Here is a 13,289-nt window from a genome sequence, read left to right on the forward strand (position 1 = left end):
CTGCTATTTTCTCCGACCGATGGAGAACCTACAAAGTGTTGTAATTGCAGACTCCTGTACACAGCGGAAGGATGAGCAGTACATGCCACATGCTTAACTTTACTTTATTTACACTTCAATGCAGAGAGATTACAAGCAGGCATCTTGCCTCTGCGAGAGTAGAGAAGCAACTCCTTCTCCTCGGAAACAAAGAACTCCGAGAGAACAGTGAAAAACAGGAAACCAGTGTACGTCACATCCAGTCTCCTATTCCCGTGGGAAACCCAACAGCACATTGACTGTGGAATGCAAAACATTGTCCCGTGACAAGCACTTCGCTGCACAGTGAAGGAAGCAGAAACCAACATCCTCCCCCTTTCTGTGAACATCACTGGGCAGCGTGTTCGTACAATATCAGTACAAACCCAACTTCTGCACATAGGTACAGTGTTGATCCCTTGATACAATCTTGGACAATACATCAGCAGGAATTTCATTACCTGGCATATAGGACACCGTTACGAGTCCCTTCTGAATACATTCCCTAGCATGTTGCAATTTCAATTGCAAGTGCTTCGTGCTTTGCTTACAACCTTCAGAATTCAGCAAAGCCAAACATGCTTTGTTGTCCTGGTAAACCTGGATTGGACATTTGACAGGAATTTTCATGTCTTTGCACAATTGTAACAACCATTCACAATCCTTAAGTGAATAAGACAGTGCATTCAGTTCAGCTTCATAAGTACTTAAGCTAACTGTTGTTTGCTTCTTGCATGACCAATCACATAGACCCTGATTGTACATGTAGCAAACTCCAGACGTACTTTTCCTGTCTGTAGTGTCACTTCCAAAACTTGCATCTGCAAATATCTCAAGACCACCAGACTTCTGACTGTTAAATCTCAGTCTGTAATGCATAGTGCCTTTCAAATAGCGCGCTATGCGTTTCAGAGCTTTCCAATCCTTAACACTAGGATTGTTGACTTGTCTGCTTAGCAAATTACAGCTAACAGCAATGTCAGGTCTTGAACATCTGGCAATGAAGTTTAGCTTGCCTAGCACACTTCTGTACAGTGTAGTGTCAGAAAATGCTTCTTCAGTGTCTTCTACCTGATAACCTGTTGTCATCGGTGTGTCTACAGGGTTAGCATCCATCAGGTTTAGTTTGCTTAACACATCAGCAATTTTCCGTGACTGGTGTACTAGAATGTTACCATTTTTATCTCTCTCTATTTCCAGAGATAGGTAGTTGTTTACCTCACCAAGATCTTTCATGTCAAAGTGCTCTTTCAGTTGAGCTATGGCGTTATTATACATTGTGACATCTTCCCAAAAGAATAAAATATCATCAACATAAAACAAGCAATACAGTTTCTTTTGCCCCTCCTCTTTGACAAATACACATGGATCAGCTTTCCCTTGCTGAAAACGTAGAGAAAACAATACTTCAGTGAGTTTTGTGTGCCAACACCGTGCACTTTGTTTGAGACCATAAAGGGACTTCTTTAGAGCACAAACAAATCCCTGTTTTACCTGTACGCCATCAGGTGGAAGCATATAAAGTGATTCACCTAGAGATCCGTACAAAAACGCTGTATTCACATCGTGGTGACTAACGTGTAGATTCTCCTCTGCAGCTAGCTTGAGCATAAGCCTAATGCTCTCATACCTCACTGTGGGTGAGTAGGTCTCGTGATAGTCTTCACCTGGTACCTGTGCAAAACCTCTGGCTACCAATCTGGCTTTGTGTCTGACTACCTTGCCATTTTGATCTGTCTTCGCTTTGAAGACCCATTTGCTTCCAAGCAGTTTCATTCCTGGAACTACTGGAACTAGCTCCCATGTTTTGTTCCTTTCCAAGGAATCAAGCTCAGCCTTCATGGCATTTAACCATGGCTCAGCTTCCTTTGAATCCAAATCCTGGATTTCTTGGAAACTTGAAGGTTCAAATACCTTCTTGGAGCTTTTAACAGCTGCTACTGCTGTCTTAGCAAATTCATCAGCAAATCTCTTTGGAGGTCTGCCTTTTGTGGCTCTTTGTGACCTGCGAATTAGCCTTAAGTCCTCAACACTTTCCTCTTCCTTCTTAGGAGAAAAGTGGCCTATTGTGAACAATGGTTCTTCCAATTCTTGATCAGAGCTTTCAGAGGGTCGCATAGAGGCTTTCGCACTCTTGAAATCCTCTGAATCATCCGATTCAGTTTCAGACTCAGAATCAGAACCTTCATTAGTGGGTGTGGGTTGTTGCGGCTGCTTTTGCTTATCATCAGTCTCATCACTGTCATCAGGATAACATTGGGAAATTCCCACATTCTCCCCGCACTTGGCATTGTACTCAACACTTCTTGTGAGCTTAATTGTCTTAGAGTCAGTCATCATTATTCTGTAAGAACCTTTCTGATAACCTAGAAAGATACCATGCAATCCACGCTTGCCTAACTTGGAGCTTTGTGGTGAGTGAACCCACATGTCAGAACCAAAAAATTTTCATGTGTTTGATGTATGGTTTCTTGCCAAACATCTTCTCATATGGGGTACAACCAATCGCTGAAGATAACCTGCAATTATAACTGTAAACAAAACACGAGAGAGATTCGGCCCAATAACTCTCTGGAAGATTGGCATCATGCAGCAAGGTTTTTAACCCTTGAAGCAATGGTTGAATTGCCCTCTCGCAAAGTCCATTCTGCCATGGCGAGCGAGGACTAGACAAATCGTGTTGAATTCCTTTCTCAGTCAGAAAAGCTTCAAACTGCTGAGAAGTGAATTCCCCCCCACGATCAGTGAAAAGAATTTTTATCTTCTTACCATGCACATTTTCCAACCAAGCACAGAATTCCTTGAACCTGGGAAAAGCCTCTGATTTCTGCTTGAGATTGTACACATAAATATACCTGGAAAATGCATCAATGAGAACCATGAAGTACCTATTTCCACCCAAAGAGGGCGATAGTGGACCAACCAAATCAGCATGAACAACCTGGTATGGTTCTGTAGCTTGCCTACTAGACACCTGTAATGGGAAAAGGGGGCTGCTTGTGCGTAAGCGTTTAAAGCCTCCAAGCTTTACTATCAGTTCCTAAACTTTCCCAGTCCGAGGAGCCATGGACGCGTGGCTACCTCAATCGCTGGCAGAATCCGTCAGTGGGCGTTTCCGGAATTTACTCCAACATAAGAGTTCTTTGACAGAGACTCTTCTTCTAGATTCTCTATGTGACAGCTTCCTCCGCGGAGTGGGCGTCCCCAGTGGAGGTCCTGAGCCCTCCCCGCTATTCTCACTGGAAACATCTTGGAGCCCTTCCTCCGATTGTGTTTCTGCAGGAACTCTCCCTCTCCCCCTACTGGTTCCTTCCTCCGCATCTGAGGCTCTCCTAGCCTCCTTGAGTCCTTCCACCACCTGACTCTCCGATGGCAGTTCCCTGACATCCACCTCCCCTCCAGGACCCCCCTCACCCCCCGTTTCCCCCTCTTCTTTGGGTGGTGAGGCTGGGAACCCCCGGAAGGAATCCTCCTCATCTTCGGTGGACTCGAAAACCTCTCTCCACCTACTACTGTCCCTTCTTCGCCCATACTCTTCCCCATCTGATTCTTCTTCCTCTTCCTGTCCTGATTCTGGGAACCCCTCGAATTCCTCTTCCTCATCAGTGGTACCGAAGTGTTCCTCCCAGAACCTAACCAAGGGTTGGGGCTTCTTTGGGAACCGGCGATGAAATGTTCCTACTAAGACCTCATCCTTGACCATTTCTGCCGGCACCCAAGTATTTTCGGACTCCGGTTCCCCTTCCCATGCCACTAGGTACTCCACCTGTCTCCCCTTCCACCGAGAGTCGAGAATTTCTGCTACGTGACTACTCCGCTCCCTCTCTTCTACTTGCGGTGCTGCAGTAACCTCACTTTCGTGCTCCCCAAATTCTCACCCCTCCCTGTATGGTGATAGTAGTGACCTATGGAATACTGGATGCAGTTTCATGTTGTCTGGCAGCCTGAGTTTAAAGGCCACCGTATTGACCTGCTGTATAACCTCGAAGGGTCCCAGTCGTTTTGGCCGCAATTTTTTACAGCCCCCTTTGAACGGTAACCCTTGTGTTGACAACCACACCCGGTCCCCCACCCTTATGGTCTCTCCTTCTCTTCTGCTCCTATCTGCCTGCTTCTTGTATTCTGCCTTGGCCCTATCCAGATTCATTTTGAGCTGTTGGTGTATTGCTTCCATTTCTTCCACAAAATGTTCCGCTGCCGGTACGCTCCATCTTTCCCCCCCTTCCTCTGGAAAGGCCCTGGGGTGGCACCCGTAATTAGCCAAAAATGGGCTCATGCCCGTGGACACATTTTCCGCGTTATTGTACGCGAATTCGGCCAGGGCTAATTTCTCTACCCAATCATTCTCCCTGTCATTTACATAACACCTCAGATATTGTTGCAGAATACTGTTTGCCCTTTCCGCCTGCCCATTTGTTTCTGGGTGTCTGGCGGTTGAGAAATTGACCTCCACGTGCAGTAAGCTCATGAGCTTCCTCCAGAACCTGGACGTAAATTGTTTCCCTCTGTCTGAGACCACCCTCAAGGGGGCGTCATGCAACCTAAAAACGTGTTTTACAAACAACCTGGTGGTTTCTTCCGCCGTTACCGCATGTGAGCAAGCTATAAAGTGGCACATCTTGGTTAACAGGTCTACCACTACCATCACCGCAGTTTTCCCTTTGGATCTTGGTAAATCCGTCATAAAATCTATGGAAACTGCCTCCCATGGCCGTTCCGGTGTGGGTAATGGTTCCAGCAACCCCGCTGGTGCCGCCCTCTCCCCCTTTGCTCGCTGGCAGCGGTCGCACCCCCTTACATACTCTCGTACATCTTCCCTCACCTTGGGCCACCAGAATTGCCTGGTAACTAACCACATGGTTTTGTGTTGCCCAAAGTGCCCCGCGGTGGGGCTGTCGTGCAGTTGTTTGAGTACTCTACCCCTCAATTCCCCTTCTGGTATGTACAAGGCCCCCTTGTAGTACAACGCCCCGTTCTTTTCTTCAAAACCCCCTGTGATCTCCCCGGCTCTCCTGAGCCCTCTGAGCTTCTCTTGGGCATATTCATCGTTCTCTGTCCCTTCTACTAGTTCTCGTTGCCCTACCAATGCTGCCCCACACACCCAGTGGTCCTCGGGGATGACATGTCTCTCTTCTGGCGCTCTCTCCCCCTCCATATACTCTGGTTTTCAAGAGAGAGCGTCCGCTCTCACGTTTTCTGGTCCCGGTACATAACGAATCTCAAAGTGAAATTTGGAAAACTCCTGCGCCCATCGCACTTGTCTCTGGTTCAGTACTCTGGCCGTTCGCCAATATTCCAGGTTCTTGTGGTCCGTGCACACCTGAACCTTGTGCTGCGCTCCTATTAGCAGGTGTCACCATCGTCGAAACGCTTCATGAATAGCAAGCAGTTCTCTGTCATACACTGTGTAGTTCCTTTCGGATTTATTCAACTTCCGCAAGAAAAAGGCACACGGTCTCCAGTCCGGAGCATCCTTCCCCGGCTGGAGCAGAACCGCCCCTACCGCTCGATCTGATGCATCTGTTTCCACCCTCATCGGTTTCTGTAGATCCACGTGCAAGAGCTGTTCTTCCGAAGCAAATGCTTTCTTTAGCTTTTCAAACGCTCGCTGCGCCTCTTCCGTCCATACAAACTTCTTCTTACTACTGAGACAATCGATGATGGGAGCCGTTAAGTGGGCAAAGTTTTTGATGAACTTCCGATAGAAGTTTCCAAACCCCAGGAACCTCTGCACGTCTTTCCTGGTTCTGGGTGTCTTCCATTCCAGTACCGCTTGGACTTTGCTAGGATCCATGGCCAATCCCTTGTCTGACAAACGGTACCCCAGGAATTCCACCTCTCTGGTATGGAACTGGCATTTCTCCAGCTTGACCCACAGCTGGTTTGCTTGCAGTCGGCTTAGTACCTCCCGAACATCTCGGACATGCTGCTCTTCGTCCTCTGAGTAGACTAACACATCGTCTAAGAAGGCTACACAGTTCTTATAGAGCAAAGGTCCCAGCACGTGATTCATGAATGATTGGAAACAGGCTGAACCCCCCTGTAGTCCGAAGGGCATAACGAGATACTCAAAGGCCCCCAAGGGTGTGAACATGGTAGTTTTCCATTCATCTCCCTTCCTCACCCGTATCAGGTTATACGCCCCCCTCAGGTCCAGCTTGGTAAAAATCTTTCCCTTCCTCACCCTGGTCAAAATGTCGTCAATCCTGGGCATGGGGAAGGCTACTGGTTCTGACACCGAATTTACAGCCCTAAAGTCCACTACAAGCCTGGGCTTATTCGTGTCTTTTTTGTCCACAAAAAACACTGGGCTGCCCCCCACCGCTCTTGACTCCCTGATGAAACCTCGTTTCAGGTTCTTGTCTATGAACTCCCTTAACTCCTGCATCTCCCTGTCTGACATGGCGTACAGCTTGCCCACCGGTAGCTGGGCTCCCAGGAGTAGGTTGATTTGACAGTCAAAGGGTCTATGCGGGGGCAGTCTATCTGCTTCCTTCTCACTGAAGACGTCACTCAGATCGGCGTATTGTCTGGGTATTTCTCCCTTTTCTCCCGCCGCCACCCCTGCAAGACTGGCTCTAGCCAGCCCCTGCATTTTCCCTTGCAGTGCTCTAGGCAATGCGCTGATCCAAAAGAGACTGTCCGCTGGTGCCATCCCACTAGTGGGTCATGTAGCGCCAGCCAGCTCATTCCCAAGATGATGGGAGGTCCCGCTAGTGTGGCTACATGAAAAGCAATGACTTCCGTGTGTCTTCCCACTCTCATTGTCATGGGGACCGTCTGTTGGTTCACTTCCCCTCCCAGCAGTTCCCTCCCGTCAATCGTTGTCACCTACAAGGAAGGAATTAAGGGCAGGGTTTGTATTTGGTGTTCTGACGCAAACTCCTTACTTATAAAGTTGCAGGAGCTGCCTGAGTCTAAGAGGGCTTTTATAGTCAGCGGATGTCCGTTGGGTAGCTCTAGCTGCACCTCCACGACAAGAGCAGCTCTTGGGGGTTCAGGCTTGGGCACGTTCACTGATCCTTGGCCTGACTGCTGTGCCCTGTCGTTGGCAGCCAGGCGTTGGCTTTTACTTGCTCCTTAGCCCCCTCTTCCTCACTCCCAACAGCCCCCACCATTCCTTGCCATCCCTTCCTTTGCGGGCAGACCCTGGCAAAATGTCCTGGCTGTTGGCAAAGGAAACATTTTTTGCCACTCTTTCCTTCCTTCTTCCGCCCTTCGTTAACATTTGAAGTTCCACGCGCGCTTGCTCCTCCAATCTCCATCGGTTCCACTGGCGGGGAAGGTTGTGCCGGCATCTCAGGAATGCGGAAATCATTCCAACACTCTCCTCTCCCTTCCCGCTTCTCCAGCGCTCTCGCTTCCTGGCGCGCTCCAATCGCAAGCGCTGCCTTGGTCAGCTGATCCATGGACTCAGGACGGGGCGCGCGGGAAAGTTCATCTTTCACCGCTGGGGCTAGACCTTCTTCAAACAGCATTTGAATCGGGTCAGAAGACAGATCCCACCCCAATTTATGAATAAGCATGGTAAACTGTGTCCAATACTCTCTGACTGATTGATTTCCCTGTTTGCAAGACATTAACTGCCTGCGTACCACCCCCTGTTCAATCTGACTGGAAAACATCAAGTCCATCGCGCCAAAGAATTTCCTCAAGTCCTTTAAGGCGCTATTATTGTTTGCCATCAGGGGTCTCACCCAATCTCTAGCCCCTCCCTCAAGGTGTCCAATCACAAAAGCCACTCTCGATTCCTCATCAGCAAAGTCATCGTGTTGCAGGTTTAGGGCATATTGCATCTCTGTCTTAAAGGCTTGGTAGTTCCTTGGATCACCCCCAAATTTCTGTACCAACCCAGGTACCTTTCTTCCGATGGGAGTGGGTTTCCCCTGTGTATCCTGCGCCCTCCTTTCCTCGAGCCGCGCTGTTAGCAGTGCCAGCTGGTGCTCCAAAGCTCTGTTTCTCTCCTCCAGAGTTGGTCCCGCTCCAGCTCCTCCTGCCCCTCCGGCTCCGGTTGGGTTGCTCATGATGCCTCTCCTTCGCACAATCTGCGTCAGGGACTGACGGATTGCTGTAATGGGAAAAGGGGGCTGCTTGTGCGTAAGCGTTTAAAGCCTCCAAGCTTTACTATCAGTTCCTAAACTTTCCCAGTCCAAGGAGCCATGGACGCGTGGCTACCTCAATCGCTGGCAGAATCCGTCAGTGGGCGTTTCCGGAATTTACTCCAACATAAGAGTTCTTTGACAGAGACTCTTCTTCTAGATTCTCTATGTGACAGCTTCCTCCGTGGAGTGGGCGTCCCCAGTGGAGGTCCTGAGCCCTCCCCGCTATTCTCACTGGAAACATCTTGGAGCCCTTCCTCCAATTGTGTTTCTGCAGGAACTCTCCCTCTCCCCCTACTGGTTCCTTCCTCCGCATCCGAGGCTCTCCTAGCCTCCTTGAGTCCTTCCACCACCTGACTCTCCGATGGCAGTTCCCTGACAACACCTTACCTTTTGCAGCCATTTTCACCTTGTTTGCTGCGCATGCTTTGCACCTCATGTGGTACCTGCAGGGTTTAATAGTCATACCTTCAACCAAGGCAGGCATTTTAGATACTGCCTCAAAATGCAAATGACCAAATTTCCGATGAAAATCGTGAATACATCCTGCATGCAAACTTTTGTTAGAACCTGCAATGCAACAAGTTTCATCCTGCACAACATCATCATAATACAAAACAAACAATCAACATATTCAGCATGCAATACATAATCGTTTTTCTTTGTGATGGTGCACTTCTTGTTCTTGAAGGAAACGTCAATTTTCCGCTCATTCAGCTGCGCAACACTGAGTAGATTGTGTGTGGCATCCGGTACGTAAAGTACATCTTGTATCGATAAGTCCAAACTGTGAAGAACAACAGTTCCATAGCCTTGACTGTGGATCGTGTGGTCATCCGCCTGGTGAATCGCACCTTCCTGCGGTGTAAAAGACACGAACAGTCGCTTATCGTTGCACGTGTGGTGGGTCGCTGCTGAATCAACAACGAAGAAAGACCTAGACGTCTTCTGGACCTTTGCAACCTTTGGAGTGAAGCGTGAGACCATTGCCTTGTGCTGCGTTGTCCTGGACACCGGACCTTTGCCTTTGCTCTGGCCTTTTCCACGCGATGAGCTTTCGCTGCACTGCTCTGTCTTGGCCCTGGGATATCTGCATTCCCTCTTCATATGGCCTTGACGTCCACACAAGTAGCATTTCCCTGCCTTCAAAGCTTTTGTGCCATCTGGTGGTTCCACTGCACTCTGGGATGACGTCTGTGAAGACTCCCCCTTACCCATGCAGCTAGCACCCCGGCGGTCTGCTTCATTCAGAATCACGGCAGTAACATAGTCTACTGTGAGCTGAGCAGTTGGCCGAACAGCAATCTGAGTGGCAACAGACTCCCGACGTGGACCCAAAGAATGTAGTATCATGAAGGAATACACTGCCTCTGGAAAGGTGAGTCCTCTCTGTTGCGATCCCCAAGCCTTTGAAGCCTTTGCCTGGTGCCATGGCAAACGGCCTTAAAAGTTCAAAGTCCAGCCATAAAGCCATCAACTAGAAGCTGGCAGGCTGCCCGGAGCATGAGCACATACCTCTCATCAATCATCTTGACGCAGAGAAGATAAGACCGGTCCGTTTCTCTGTTCCTTTGCCGGAATTCCGACCCGGCTTCTGGAGTCCATCCTTCAGTTTGATTGAGTTTTTCTGGGCCCAGGACCAAAAATGTTGTAATTGCAGAGTCCTTTACACAGCGGAAGGATGAGCAGTACATGCCACATGCTTAACTTTACTTTATTTACACTTGAATGCTGAGAGATTACAAGCAGGCATCTTGCCTCTGCGAGAGCAGAGAAGCAACTCCTTCTCCTCAGAAACAAAGAACTCCGAGAGAACAGTGAAAAACAGGAAACCAGTGTACGTCACATCCAGTCTCCTATTCCAGTGGGAAACCCAACAGCACATTGACTGTGGAATGCAAAACATTGTCCAGTGACAAGCACTTCGCTGCACAGTGAAGGAAGGGCTCTTGTGTTCCCCATAAGGGAATAAGGACAGATTTTTGCTTATTACAATATGCAATAGTGGGCTGCAAAAGGCGGAGTTTGGCCTCATTAGGTCCCCCTACCATGAACTCCTTAGGTGGGCCACCCTGCGTCCGCCTCGGCATCGCGCCTCGCTATTCTGCAACTCGAGATAACACTGAACTGCTCTGCAGGGTTGTTGTAAGGATTGCAAGTCAAGGCATCCAAAGTGCCTTTGAACATTGAAAAGCCCCTAGTCAATGCTTTGAACTAAAGGTAAAGGTACCCCTGCCCGTACGGGCCAGTCTTGACAGACTCTGGGGTTGTGCGCCCATCTCACTTAAGAGGCCAGGGGCCAGCGCTGTCCGGAGACACTTCCGGGTCACGTGGCCAGCGTGACATCGCTGCTCTGGCGAGCCAGAGCCGCACACGGAAACGCCGTTTACCTTCCCGCTGGTAAGCGGTCCCTATTTATCTACTTGCACCCGGAGGTGCTTTCGAACTGCTAGGTTGGCAGGCGCTGGGACCGAGCAGCGGGAGCGCACCCCGCCGCAGGGATTCGAACCGCTGACCTTTTGATCGGCAAGTCCCAAGCGCTGAGGCTTTAACCCACAGCGCCACCTGCGTCCCTACATGCTTTGAACTACTGTCGCTTTAAAAAGGAAACTCTGATTAGTAAGAGTTTGGGGGATTAAAAATTGGTTTGTCCTGGGGGCGCTGAAGTTGTGTTCTGGCTTGAAAAGCCAGTGAGACCACTGGGCCATCTAGCTCTGTATGGTCTGCCACAGCCAGCAGCTGCTCTCCAGGATTTCAGAGCTCTCTTTCCCATGAATGGGTTGGAACTGCCGCTTTTTGCATCATGTGCCTCTCCCAGTGGGCCACCCCGAGCCATTTGCTGTATAGCGTTCTACATCCCATGTAGTCCTGCTTCTTCCAGCTCAGTTCAGTTCATTCTGCAACTGTGCAAGTTAGGCCGCATCTGCTTTATGCATTCAAAGCACCATCATGCCCCTTGACATGCTAACAGTTGCATCTTGGTATTCAATCCCTTCAGCACCTTGGACAGCAGTCTCTCAAGGCTCAGCCACAGGTTCCTGGTGCCCCATGCTTCCTAGGCCCAGGTCCGTGCTTTAAAGGCACTGTGTCCGAGTGTTTTGTTGTCCCAGGGCTTTCTAATTTTCAGCATCCCTTTCCAGGGCAGCTTTATTTATTTCATGTCTGAAAGGAGTCCTCTGTGCGTGGCAAAGGCTTGTTGCTGGGACAATAGGAGGCTGCCTTATACTGAGTCCCACTATGGCTCTATCTAGCTCAGTCTTGTCCACAATGGATGGCAAAAACTCTCCAGGGTTTCAGACAGAGGACATTCTAGCTGGAGATACAACAGATTGAACCGGAGAGCTTCTGCATGTAAGCAACTGCTTTACCACTAAGCTATGGGCCTTCTCCCATTGCTTCCGCCCTGAATGAACTGCAAGCCTGTCCTCCAGTCCTCCCAAAACTCTCTTTGGTGGCTACACTCTGCAGGAGGTCATTGGTTGCAGAAGTTGAGCTGTCTGCACAAGTGACTGAATCAAGGAGAAGGCTGATCTGGAATGAAATGCTGACTTTCAGGCATCTCTTGAAGACCTTTTTTATGCCAACAGGTCTGTGCTACCATTTAAACATTTCCTGAGCACCCAGACATTTGAATTCTTTGGACTGATTTTAATGTCCACCCTCCACCCGCTTTTGTACATTGCTGTCTTTTATGACATGCCCTAGCTTCTGAGAAGCCTTTCGCTCAAACCAGTTAGACATGACATGAATTAGTCGTTTTATCCACCCGGCATGTATGGAACAGACCCTGACGAATCAAATGACAAGGCATAATTAATCACCCAGCTGAACTGAACAGGGAGCAGCAGCTGAGGTAGAACATGCAAACAAGAAATTATTACTTCAAGGTACAGAAGCCCCAGAATACCCCAGCCACATGGAGTTAAGAATAGCAATTCCAGATTAAAGGGCTTGCATCTGAGACATTTGTTCCTTCCTTTTTTCCAAGACAGGTGATGTTCCTACGAATACATTGGAAATTTTGAAAAGACCGTGGGCATTTCCCCTCCGCAGCTGAAGATCCAGAGCTATCTGAAGAGGGGAAAATACCAGGTCTTGCTCAGCTGGAGATGTCTTATTTCCTTTGAAGATATAAGCTAATGAGAATTTTAGGCTGCCGGGGGTGGGGCAAAATCTGAGGATGGGAAAAATGATATCACTGGCAGTCACATGGGAGGCTGCTTAAAGTGCACATGGAGAAACAATGGGTCCTTGTACTGAGGGGACTGAGGGCCATATTCTCCTCTGGGAAACCTTCCAGGGCCCATGTGCCTGTGGTGGGAGGGGCCACAGGTGAAAGTGGGTGGAGTGATGAATGTAAACTTTGGTTTCCTAAGGGAGGCTGGTTTCTACACACATTCAACTCTCCACTCTCGGTCCTTCATGACTCAAGGTTGCAAGGGGAGGGGTAGTACCTCTGGTGGGGGGGGGGCACGTTGTGCTCCTTCTGGGGTAGTTTGTCCACCTTTGGTCACTACAGCTCTCACCTGCAGCTCTTAGAAACTGTCAGCCTGCAGCAGCAGCAGCCACACCCCAGGAATGGCTTCAACTGGCAGGCTAACCAGGTGAGGGGAGTTGATGGGTCTCAAACCCTCAGTGAGTTAGGGGCTTCCCCTGCATGCAAAGCTAGTGTCGGGTACTGGCTAGAGGAGGAGGAATGGTGGGAGGCTACAGCCAGGGAACCCCCCAGGGAAGCATCAAAGTGGGAAGGCTCCAAGCCAGGAGACTGCTGGTGGGATGCAGGAGACAGGTCAGAAGAAGAAGAAGGGGGAGCAGATGGCTTGGAGGCTAAACAAGCAACAGGTTTAAGTGAGACTGAAGCAGCTGAGGAGGAGGAGGAGGTGGTGGTGGCTGAGGCTGCAACAGATCCCCAGGCACCTGCCATGTCCACTGTTCCCTTCTCCTTTTTCTCAATTGCCACGCCAGGAACTTTCCAGTTTTGTTTGCAGATTCAAAAAACTTTTGTTTCATTAACTTGATTCCCCATTCCACTTCTTGATTCATTAATATTGAGTATTGTGTTTGGAGCATCTTATATTCTTGTTTATAACCATTGTTGTTCGAATTTTTTATCATGTTTTTCTCACATATTCTCATTTTATTAATTACTTCTTCTTTTTTCTGTTCTTTGGC

This window comes from Podarcis melisellensis (genome assembly GCF_964234715.1).
Source record: "Podarcis melisellensis genome assembly, chromosome: W".
Lineage (NCBI taxonomy): Eukaryota > Metazoa > Chordata > Lepidosauria > Squamata > Lacertidae > Podarcis > Podarcis melisellensis.